Source organism: Manis javanica, chromosome 10, assembly GCF_040802235.1.
Source record: "Manis javanica isolate MJ-LG chromosome 10, MJ_LKY, whole genome shotgun sequence".
NCBI lineage: Eukaryota > Metazoa > Chordata > Mammalia > Pholidota > Manidae > Manis > Manis javanica.
The window spans coordinates 22,169,395-22,181,927 of NC_133165.1; the positions used below are offsets into that span (position 1 = coordinate 22,169,395).

The 12,533-nt window shown below is 35.5% G+C and overlaps 1 protein-coding gene across 31 annotated transcripts in view; it reads right to left on the reverse strand.

Moving 5' to 3' along the window:
• LOC140843999 (eukaryotic peptide chain release factor GTP-binding subunit ERF3A-like) overlaps positions 1–12,533 on the reverse strand; it is a 157,471-nt gene that overhangs the window by 104,821 nt on the left and 40,117 nt on the right. For 15 of the 31 annotated variants that reach the window (XR_012122031.1, XR_012122011.1, XR_012122024.1 and 12 more), the window contains one exon: positions 7,932–11,456. The exons of 5 other annotated variants lie outside the window; for them this stretch is intronic. The gene's annotated coding sequence lies outside the window, so the exon portion shown is untranslated. 11 more of the 31 variants (XR_012122015.1, XR_012122028.1, XM_073214845.1 and 8 more) reach the window with 5 other exon arrangements.

Genomic DNA, 12,533 nt, shown 5'->3' on the forward strand with positions numbered 1-12,533 from the left:
AGAATGTTTTTCTTGAACCTCCTTGACTTGGTTAGTTGCCTCTGCTATCTGATCCCCCACTTAACCCTTGGCACATTGTACTTCTTATCAAAATCCTTTTTATCTTGTGGGAGTAAATTCTAGTTTCATTGTCTGACTTGCGTCCTGAGTCATATATCCTGTGAGGGTCTGTTTATCATGTCTACTTTGTTCACTATTTTATTTTCAATTATTAGCATGGCAACTCTAATACATTTTTGTCAGATGAATGAATAACTGATTCCAAAGAATAGGACCTCTTAAGTCTTCCTGGAATGAACCTTTAGATTTGATATTTTGGAAATTCACAGACTGTTCCATTGCTTATTGCTTCTCACATGTGGCTGCTATGGAAACATGGACCCGGACTGCCAATTTTAAGAGTGTTAACTCTGCCCTGAGGAGTCTCGCCTGTACTTCCTTTAAGATTGACAGCTATAGGTCTTCCCTTTTTCTGTACCATGTGAACGATGACATTTAACTGGCCATGATCAGGTGAGGGCCTGAACTTTATGGAAAACCCCTTAAATTATATACGAAAGAATGCTATTTCCTGATTATGGTGAATTTCTGCCACTACCCTAACCAGAAGAAGTCCCTCAGCTTCATGTGAGGTACTGCAGTTCACCAGGACACTACCCTGAGGTTTGGGGCTCTTGTGTGGTGTAACCCTTTTGTGTATGTTCCTCAAGAACCTATCGCAATGGTAGGCATCTGGGCAAGGACTAGAGATCTTGGATTGTCGCTGTATCTTTCAATTTCTCTCTTGCCATAATGATAGGACTAATAATAACCAGACCACAAGGAATAATACAGATTAAAACAAAAACCAAAAAGCCAGGGGTGACAAATTTAAGCTAGGGCAAACATGAAAATGTGAATGTCCAAGATTATGGCTATCATGGTTTGAACTAGGGAAAGGCCAGGGACAGGCAGGGATACTCATGGAAAGACCTGATGGTTAGACAGATCTCATTCCACAGGGTGACAGGAGTTGGAAGGTGCTTCGCTGAAAGATGAATATTTATCTCTTACCCATCTTTCAGATAGGACACTATCTAAGAACTATGGGGGCTTTTAGAGAAAAGTCTTTGTTTTTTTTCATTTAAAGAGGTAAGGCAAAATTTTGGTAAATGTGTTATTGTGCTGGGTCTTAGAGAACGATGGTGATGGTGGTGGTGATGATGACTGCTAACAATTAATAAGTATTTATTAGGTGCCAGGGATTTTATGGAGTGGTTTATATGATTTGTCTAATTTAATTATAAGACCGACTCTCTGATGAAGGATTGTTACTGTGCTCATTTACAAGTAAGTAAACTGAGTAACAGTGCTTAAGTTAGTAATCTAAAACAAGTGACAGGACCAGGACCAGGACTTTAAACTAGAATGTCAGATTCCAGAGAACCCTCTCAGGTTACACATGTCATGTAAAGGGCATCCTGAAGAAAGAACATCACGACGAGAGACAAGAGAGTTATCCACTCAGGCTGTGAACAGAGATCGTGTGAGTTTGACAGAATCGTAAGGAAGAGAGACCAGTGGCAGATGAGATTGGAAATGTAAGTAGGGCCAGTTGCAGAGGACTTGATCATACTAAACAATTTGTACTTTTTGTTTTGGGTGTAGAAATGAAAGAAATGCTCCAAAGGGAAAACACGAATTGAGGTATTAACAGTGCCACTTGTATTACCCTGCCTCCTGGTCCTCTGAAGCATCTATCCATTATAAACAAAGAGAAACCTTTCATTTTCAGAAGTCATTATGAGAATCAGCATTGCTTTTCTTAATGTTTCAAAAATAGGGTGAACTTCAGAATAAAAAACAGGAGGTACAAAGTTCAAAGATGGTTAGGGCTATCATAGCAGTTACTCCCCAGGAACTGATAAGGTGAAATTTCTCTAAACACTTAGAAAAAAAACTGTGGCCAACTTTGAAATGGGCAAAAAGATCCTTTAGTATCTTTTCAAAAAAATGTTAGCCATTGTCTGGTGGGTCCTTCTGGAGTTATCAGATAGTATATGGACCTGTGCCTTTAATTGTCTTTGAGATGTTTTACACCTTTATAAATTGTAGAAATTAATAGTAATGCAAATGATTCCTGTCTGTAGAAATGCAGTTCAATTTTTTTCTGATGGAGATGCAACTTTTTATTGCCTTATATGTATATTGAACATTGTTCCATTTGATGAACCCATTTCACTTTCTTTATTGCATATGTGTCTGTTCTTTAATTTCTCCTGTGAATCATTTGCTTTTTGTTTTTACTTCTTACTGCTTCCCTTGTTATAACATGATACATTTTATTTGTGTACATTTTATATTTGCATGTCATAATTTTTCCCTTAAAAATTCTTTAACATTTGTAATTATTACATTTGTAGATCAATGTTGAAAATTTGATTACTCTTTATACTACAAATCTTGCAATTGCTGTTATTACTGGCCTATTTATCCATGATGAATATCAGTAAAACATTAAAATTAAATTGAAAATAATGACAATATTAGTAATAATTAATGTTCATTATTTTATTTCCAGGGGCATTTTCATTCATTATCACATTTAATTTTTACAAAATATAATGGAGTAAAAATTGTTATTAACACCATTTTACACACAAAAATAATAATGCTTAGAGTTTAATAAATTTCATAATACCATGTAACAAGTAAAAGTTTTATGCTTTAACAACTGGACCACATCTTTGAAACTATTAAGACCTTAATCCACAAGACCCACTCTCGTAGCAGTGCCACTGTTAATGAAACATAGTCCAACAATGAAATACAAATCTAAAACAGCTCATTATATCTTCTTGATTTACTCAATGTATTGTGGGTAAAATGGCAATATTTTCCCCCTGGAGTTACAATACACACAAACTTACCACAATAAGCCAAGGTATCTTTTTTATTCTACTATTCATCAGAATTATTTCAACTATAAGAGATAGCCAAACGAACTTCAATTAAAAAACAAAGTGAAAGGAAGTTTTATTCATTACAATGAAAAGTCAGTGAGGTGAACTAGCCCACATATGGTATGGCTGATTGAAAGAGCTAATACAATGTTTTTTGGGTTTTCTCTCCATCTCTTACCTTAGTTTTTCTGCTTGGCTTCATCTTCTTCTTTAAAGGATTAAATCTACACCCTCAGGAGAGAGGGCTGTCTGCAGCTCAAGCTTTAAAATTTATAATTCCAGAAAAGGAAAAGGCATGTTTGTTGCCAGCTCTAGCAGAACAGTGCAAAGGAGGCTTTTGGAAGTGTGTTCCGCTGTACTAGATTACCAGATCCACACCTGTTACGTTTCTAGTTTATCCAACTTCCTGGAGTCACGTCCTTCCCTAAGCATTAGCCTACAGGGGTGGGTGCAGGGAGTCTCTTGTTCTTCTATCCTGCCATTCTCTCCGACTTTCTTTTAATTCTGCTTGACGACATTTCAAATAACCAGTCTAATGGCAGTAGAAAATTCAATGAAGAGTAAGACGAAAGAAAAACATGATGGCAAAACCCATGCAAATGAACATATGAGGACCCATCCTACTTTCTTGTCTATGTAGGGGAATACTTTGAGATTCTATGTTTCCTTTATAATTTACATCTAGGAGAAGAAGTTTCAAAGGAACCATAGTACTGGCTGAAAAGAATGAGAGGAGACATGTAGGAGATGGTTTGGATTTGAGAGGTAGCAGCAGTAAGAGCTATGTTGACAAATCAAGGTCCTGCTTTTTGATTTGATATTAATCTCCTTGAATCAATTCATCTTATTTTTTAAACACTTTTTTAAATGATTTTACCTTTACCTATATTCCCAACATCAGAAGCATATCCAAAGTGCTTTGATGTAGGTTGAGTTAATTAGCTTTAGTTCAGTGATGTCATAGTATGTTAATTAACACCTCCCTATCCATCTAGCTCACACCCTTAAGTATTAATAAATATTTTATCATTTGTGGTTTCCTGACATAAATTGTCTGAGTTGAATGATGTGAATCTTAGTATTTGTAATTCTCTGGGCTTAAAATATGGTGAATGTAAGCTATTTCCCCTACAGGGGACCATTAAAGGCTTTGAGTCAAGTAATTGATGTGATCAGTGAGATATTTAAGCAGAGTAATCTTGTGTTTGTGAGAAGAATGGTCTGGAGAAGAGGAAGCTGGATGATAGGAAAAGTGGTTAGGAGACCATGTCAGTAACAGGTAAGAGGTCATGTTATTTGCACTCATTTTTGCAGGGACACTGAAAAAGAAGGTATCAATATCAGAGATGTATTCGAGGTAAACTTGACAGGGCTGGACAAATAGTGAACTGGGGTTTAGGCAGCAAGTAAGACAGAGATAACTTTCAAATACTGATGTTTGATGACCAAGATTGACGGTGGCTTCTTTCCTCTTGACATGAAACACAACTCCCTCTCTCAGTCTTTATAAAATATGAAATACAGGTATTAAGCAACATTCTCTAGAAGAGTTAAAATTGGGCACTTCTTTGTGTAAAATTTTCATGATTTTCTATTACTTAGGAAAAAGATTGTGTCTTACTTTCTGATGGTAAATCTGTGGCCAGGAGTCAAAAACACATACAAAGCATTCATGCAAATAGAAACAGCATGAATTAACAGCAGGAGAACTTTATGAACTAATCCTAGGGCTTGGCATAATAAATTTTTTTTTAATAATGTCAAAAACTTATGTCAAAAAAAAAATCCAAATTTACTATTTGGATTTGAGTGCACAAACTTTGGAGGTCTTATGATTAACTATGATGGATTATCTGCAAAGATGGCTGCAAACAATTCCTTTTATTGCCACGTAATATTCTTCCCATCTAGCAAGGGAGTCCATTCCTGTCCTCTTGAGTCCAGGCTGGCCATGACTTCCCTTGACAAAAAGAATATAGTAGACATGACATAGTATGACTTTTGGCACTCACGTTAAGAGACATTACAGTTTCCATATTTATTTTTTGGAAACCAGCCTTTGTGTGAAGAACCCCAAGGTATCCTGTGTGGAGCCTGTGTGGAGAGAGATAAGCCCTAGGGAATGAGAGCTCACAAGGAAGGCCCCTGAAGAATGACAAGGCTGCTTCAATCAAAAGCTAGTACGGAGCCCCCCAAGGTGAGTAGGTGAGACCATATTGAATGGACCAGCAAGAGCAGAACTATCTAAGCTAGCAATACATGGAGCAGAGATGACCCTTGCAGCCTCTTGCATGTTCTTTGTCAGAGGAGCAGATAACTTGTATTTTTAGTTGGCCGTTTTGAACCTTGAGTTGTAAGCCTTGTCTTAAGGATGTGTTTTTCTAGCAAAAAGCTAGGACTAGCTTGTTTTCCTAAAGTCATGGGGCATTATTTTAGCCTTAAGCTGCAATTAAAGAGAAATCAAGCTGTATTTGTTTAGGCCACTGTCAGTTTGGAGTTTCTACATCATAGTGCTGACAAAGACTCTCCTGACAAGACTTTAGTTAGACTCCTCTGAGCTCTCTTCTCAGCTTTGGCCTCTGGGTCTGTCCCATCCTTGCCACACCTGCATTGCCTACTCTTTGCAAGAATTCTGCTAAATCAGTTAGCAAGAATCCCCCCACTGCTGATAGGAGATGAACCCTGGTATCTGATCAAGTTCCTCATGCCCATCTTTGATGTGTAAATCCTTGACCTACCTTCAGCAAGAACCCTGTTTTCACCTAGCAGACTCCCCTTACCACTGATGTTCCCACTTAATAATTTCTATCTACTGACTCCCTCACTCTTTTCCTTGGTCATGAATCCTCTATCTTTGTTGTATTTAGAACTGAGCAGATCACTCTCTTCTATTACAATAGTCTTGGCTGCAGTTGCAATAGTCCTGAATAAAGTCTTCTTTATCATTTTAACATGTGTAAGAATAATTTTTTTCTTTAATACTACTAAACCTAATATTCTCTGATTTGGGGCCTTCCTTAGAAAATAATGTCAAGCCCTCAGTGATGATCGGGCATCTTGACTAAGTTTAGAAGAGATTTTTTTCTTTTCTATTGTCCGTTTTTATTATCTGCATTAATGGAACCCATAAGCCTTTGGAACCCCATCAATAGGAAATATCTGATTCTTTTTACTGAAGAGGTAGGGAACATGATGCAGGATACACTTTTCTAGTAAATGAGTTTCTATTTTAAGAACTAGCTGTTCAAGAGAGTGTGTTTTGATTGGCCTGGCACCTATTGTGGAGCTTACTTGAAGCTGAAAAATGTACAGTGAAAATAAATTTGTATCTCAGACAAATTTGGGATATCTATTTACTTTTATTAATTTCTGTACTGAGTCAACCCATTAGTTTAGTTCCAGAAATTTCCCCTCCAACATAATCATCAGATAAAAACCAAATTGTTTGGTTTTGGCTCTAAGCCATGTTTTTATAGAATTCACTGAACATTTCGAGATTTCCTTTGTGTTATCTCTCTTCTCTCTTTGGTTTTCCTAGCTTTTGATAGATACAGTCTTTTATTTGATCTGAGAAAAATAAAGAGCATGGACTCTGGTCACAATAAACCTTGCAGGGTACGTATTTAGGAGAATTACAGGGAAATAGTGCTTCTGGGTCAATGGAAGGAAAATACAAAATCAATTTTAAATAGGAAGGTTCTATGTCAGTTAATATAAATATCCTTGAAATGTCAGAGGTTCTATTGGGAAATTTTACACTTTTTAGAAGAAATTGTGATTTTTAGTGCCAGAAATATTCTATCAATATCCTAATTTTTCAATAAAGCATAGACTCATACATAACATGTACACATGAATATATACTATAATAGATTAAGTGAAAGATTTAGGTCACCCTTTGGACAAGATAAATATTATTGTGGATATCACTAATTATAGCATGAGATAAAAGAATTCAGGGGGAAAAAAGTCCAGTTGTAGATACACATTGGAATCAAACCCCATGGAGGTGGTGATTATTAAAAAAATGAAATTATTGTTTTCCAACTTTAGAGGCAAAAATTAAAACTGATAAGTGCAGACAAAATTTATCATGAATGGACTTGCTTTTTTCTATGATTGCTATTTGCTTTAGGCAATCTTTCTAGAAGAACACAGAATATTTGCAAGATAGGGAAAAAAATCTATTTCAAAGTGACTTACAGAGTAGAAAACTAGGTGAAAAGATCATGGGGTAGCAACTGGAGACTGCATGGTGGCCTTGTAGTGAGGAACTGGGTCATTGCTGATGTTGCCCTTATCATTAATTTCATACTGGTTTGCAATGAAATTTTTTTAAAAATCTGGTTTCCAGTCATGTTAAAGAACTGGAGCAATCATCCAGCTAAAACTGTTTCTACAAATGTATTACTAGCTTGAGCTTTCTGGATAGTTCAAATCTTATTCTCTTTGCATATGTAGATCATTATTTTCCTGTTATTGAGGTGAGACATGGGAAAGCTATTTTTTAGCTTTGTTTTAAGTATGTCTGATGTATGGCAAGTGGCTCTTTATAGAATAATTATTCTTTACAACTGGTTCTTAGGCAAAATGCTAAGTCCCTGCTCCATTTGCTGTTGTGTGGGACCTGCCCATTCCGTGTTATCCTGGAGGCTTTGTTCACTTCTGGGAGCTTGTTGGTCCCCGGTCCCTGAACATATGCTGTCATAAGAATGCGCGCTCTGTGTTTAATTGCACTTACCTTTGTGTAATTCGCCACACACACAAGGCAATTCTTTCCCAAATACAAATTATGAAATGAATGTCTTATGGATATATATGATGAAAACAAATCCTTGGGATGTGCACTTTTATTTTGAATTAATTAATTAAGAGCAAAATCCTGAAGAAAGCAGCAAATAGAGAACTGGCAACTTTGTGGGCTGTGCTATCATCACTAGTTGGTTCCTCCGGGAATTAACAGCTAGCAGCAAAAATCCACTCTGTGAATATATTATGAATCATTATTTATTCCATTTAAACAGAATCAAAGTAAAGAAAATATATCAAATGCATATCTAATTATGATTGTTTATCATCTTCTGTCTTGACCTACGTCTTCATGTTAACCCATTCACCCTAGCAGAGAGGAAACAGGAGACAGACTTGTTTCATCCAGGTCTCCTTCGACATCATTTATCTCAGTTTCATTACTGACAGGGAATCTGTGTTCTCTTTCCTTTTCCTTAATTCTTGAATTCACCTTCAGAAATTATACCGGGAAGTGGTTGGGGAATTTCTTAGCCTCCTTTTTTATTCTCTGCCAATGTATGTGGGGAGAAGAAGTCTTCCCACTGTTACCAAACTTTATAAATTTCTTGAAATCAGGCAAAGTGTTCCACTACACGATGACTCTATTATGATTATTAATTATTTTTAAAGGACCCAACATTGCATTAATTGCCTTTTCCATGATATATTAAAGGTCACTCAGAAGAATATCTAAAACGATATTTCCATTTCAGTTTTTAAATATTTCAAAGTTAAAGTCACTTCAGAACGTAAAACAGTTTAAGGATTCCTACCAGAAGCCAACAGTGTGTTTTAAGTTGTAGGGATGTGATTGCAAAATCTAGCAGGTGGTGATATTTCATTCTTTGGATCTTTGAGGGTCATGTGTTTAGTTAGAATCTCCCTTCTTCATGTGGTACTCCTGAAAACTTTAAAATTATTTCCTTTTCCCCCCTAACATTGCAAAAGTAGTGCTGAGTATAAGAAAAAACACCTTTACCATCACATTTACCCATTTAATGTATTTGTATTTCACCTCCTTCTTTCCTATTAAATTATTAAAGTGCTGCTTAAATCATTGCCCCCACCTTTTCTTTGGATCCCATTCCTTGCCCCTTATTTTTCCAGGACACTGTTTCTGCTATATCTCTGTTTTCCAGCTCCCACTCTAGTTCCATGCTGCTCTTTATAGCAGAACTCCTCAGAACTTTATAGCAGAACTCCTCATTACCTGCCTCTGCATCTTTTGTTTACGTTTCCTCCTGAATCTGTTTCAGGTGGACTTTCCTCAACCAACTCCACTGAAACAGATCTTTTCATTGCCATCTGTAAGTCTGAATTGCCAAATCCAGTGGCCATATCACCTCACAGCAGTCAAGCAATGGTATTCAGCCCATTTGATCCATTTTTCTTTTTAAAACACTTTCCTCAGATGTCTTGCAGGACATTATTCTTTCATTTTTCTTCTTATATAACTGGATACTCCTTCTTAGTCTCCTTTGCTCTTACCTCTCTACTCCCTAAATATTTATGTGGTCAGCCCTTAGACCACTTTTTGGTCTATTTATATAAGCTTTGTCAGGTGACCTCATCCTATTTCATGTCCTTAAATACTATGTGTACATTGACAGATCTCAATTTGTATTTCCAGCGCTGATCTTTTTCCTGAAGTTTACATTGACGTACCTGATTTGTTATATTTATATTTAGGTGTTTGAAGTAGTACCCTTAAGTTTTCCAGTGTCAAACTCATGGTTTCTATGTTCCAAATTTGCTCCTTCCATGATGCTACCCTTCAGTACATGACAACAGAATTCTACCAACTTGGAGTTATCTGTATCTTCTCTCCTATTATAATCCAACCTAATCTAATTCTGAAATACCTTTAAAATAATACTCCAAAGCCAACCACTTTTCATCTCCTCCACTGTCACCATACTATAAGCTGCTACAGTTTATCACCTGTATTACTGCCATAACCTAATTCATACCCCTGTATCTATTTGTGGTGTTATAAAAAAATTTAGAAAAAAGGACAAAGAAAGTAAGGTATATATTCTGTGGGTATCAATTAGATTTAAATAAATCTAAGGTATTTTTTCTTTTCAGCAGATTGGAGTTTGGTTTTCAGTTTTTGTTGAAACTATACAGAAAAGGAACTCCAGAAATCTACACAGGGAACTCCTTGAGTCTTTGAGTACTGAACTGTGCAAGTCAAGAGTAAGATTCCACAGGACCTTGAAAAGAATGAAAAATAGGGAAGAACCACCATGAGAGATCTTGAAACTGAATACTTACCAGGGCTGGAACAAGGCTAAGAGACCAGTGAGTCTGGTCAATCAGAATGAAGAGATCATGTTAGGAACTCAGGAAATTCCATAGAGAACTCAGGTATGACAAAGAAGTAGAGCTAAACATACAGTGGTAAACATGTTGGTAAATATAAAAGAATTTATTATATTTTCATTTAAAATAATTTCCTTAAAAATTTTAAATGTATTTTCCTTTAAAGCAAAATCAGAGCAATGTGTATGGGGTTTGTAATATAGGGAGGAGTAAAATTCATGACCGTAATAGCAAAAATAATGAGATTAGAGACTGTGATAAATTAAAGATACATATTTGCTAATAGAATACCTATTTAGAGATAATTAAGTGAAAGCTGAAGAAAGATATAATTTAATACCCCAAATTTTCAATCCAAATGATTGAAGGAAACAAAAAGAAAACAAAATAAAGAACCTATGAGATAAATAGAAAACTGACTGTAAAGGTACATAGACTTAATGCCACCTATATCAATAATTATATTAAATGTAAATACACCAAAAAATGACAATTGTAAGGCAGTGACCCCCAGAAAGGATAAAACAAGGCAATTCTCAACTGTATACTTTCTGTAAGAAACACACTTTAATTATACACAGATAATTTAAAAGTAAAGGGATAAGAAAGTATATACCATGTAAACTCTAGGAATAAGAAAGCCAAAGTTCCTATATTAATATCAAACAAAGTTGACATTAATATAAGAAATATTACCAAAGATAAAGGTGGTATTTCTCAATGACAAAATAATAAACTAATCAAAAAACATAATAAGCCTAAAAGTGTAGGCCCAAAATGTGAAAGATTTAAAACAGATGAAGCAAACACTTGCAAACCTGAAAGGAGAAATAGATAAAGCCACAAGTAAAGCTGGTAATTTCATATGTCTGTGTTAGTAATAGAAAAAGTAGAGAGAAAATCAGGAAGTAAGTACAATACTTAAATGACACTATTACCCAATTGAACATAATTAACATTTATAGAATTGTGCATCCAGCCACTGCAGAATACAATTACTTTCAATTATACATGGAATGTTAACCAAGACAGACCATATGCTTGTCCATAAAAGTCTCAATAAATCTAAAAGAATGGAAATCACTCAGTATATTCTCTAACAACACAAAATAAAATAGGAATAAAAAAAATATATCTGGAAAACCCCAAATATTTAGAAAGTTTACAGAATACTTCTAAACAACTCATGAGTCAAAGAGGAAATTACAAGGGAAATTAGAAGCTATTTGAAACTGAATGAAAAAGAAAATACAACCTATTAAAATTTGGGGGTTGCAGCAAAAGCAATATTTTGAGGAAAATTTGTGCTTTGGATACTTACTTTAGGAGAGAAGTTTGAAATCAGTGTCTAAGCTTCTGAGTTTGTACCTTAAGAAGCTCAAAAAATAGTAAATTTACCTAAGGAAGTAGAAGGAAGGAAACAATAAAAATAAGAATAGAAATAAAAAGAATAGAAAACTATGGAAGATGGAGATAACCAATACAGTAATCAGCAATCAACTTGAATGACAACACTCAAGTCTCCTCAAATTAATAGTCACAAACATCCAGCATATTAATTATATGCATGTATCACTAAGCTTTCTCTGATTTCGTTTATATGTCATTTGGTTTGAAAGGTCATTACTTTGACAGAAAGTGTTCCAGGAAAGGAGATGTTATTTTTATAATTCCCAGATTAGATCTACTGTCTAAAGACCTTATTAGGCTGAGACAGTTGGTTAGAATTGTGAACCTGTAAAATAAATAGTTTTTGGCTTTGATACCTATAAAGGAAAATAGTTTTGCTAGAAATGTGTAGGCTGAATCTATCTGGGTTTTTAGAAATAGGATAGAACTTAACATAAGTATTCATTTACTCTACATGGAGGTGAGTACTGCCAAATGATGGCAAGAGCCGAGCCAGTCAGGGTCTCTGGCAGTTTAGCACACTGTGGAGCTTTATGGAAACACAGATGCTTGTCTAAACCCAACCTGGCCCCCAAGGGTGTTGCTTTACCAAGCCCTCCAGGCGATTCCTAGGAAGCTAAACTATAAGAAGCACCAACTTAGAACATCTCAATTATGGTAGTTATTATTGTCTGCTAGACTTTTAACCAAGTAGTCTAGTATGCATAAACCTCAGGAATCTATTAGATTTCTAACAGAAAGTCAACGGAAGTTTCAACAACCCTTCTCTGTCTTCGGACTTTGAGACAGGACAAGTGAATATTAAGATAGATTTGATTGGGAAGAATTTATGTTCTGTGGTTCAAATGAGATGTCCTAAGAGCAGGTTTCTTTATTCTCTTAGAAACATGTTAAACAATGCACTAATGCAATCCCTCCCCCCACCCCCCTTTTTTCTTTCCTGTTTCTTTCTGCTTTCTCTTCCGTATCTCCTGTTTATGGAGGAACACCACCACCTGATGACAAAATGCTACTTGCTTTTTAATCCAAATATAATGGATAATCTAGGAATCAAAAAAATCCTTT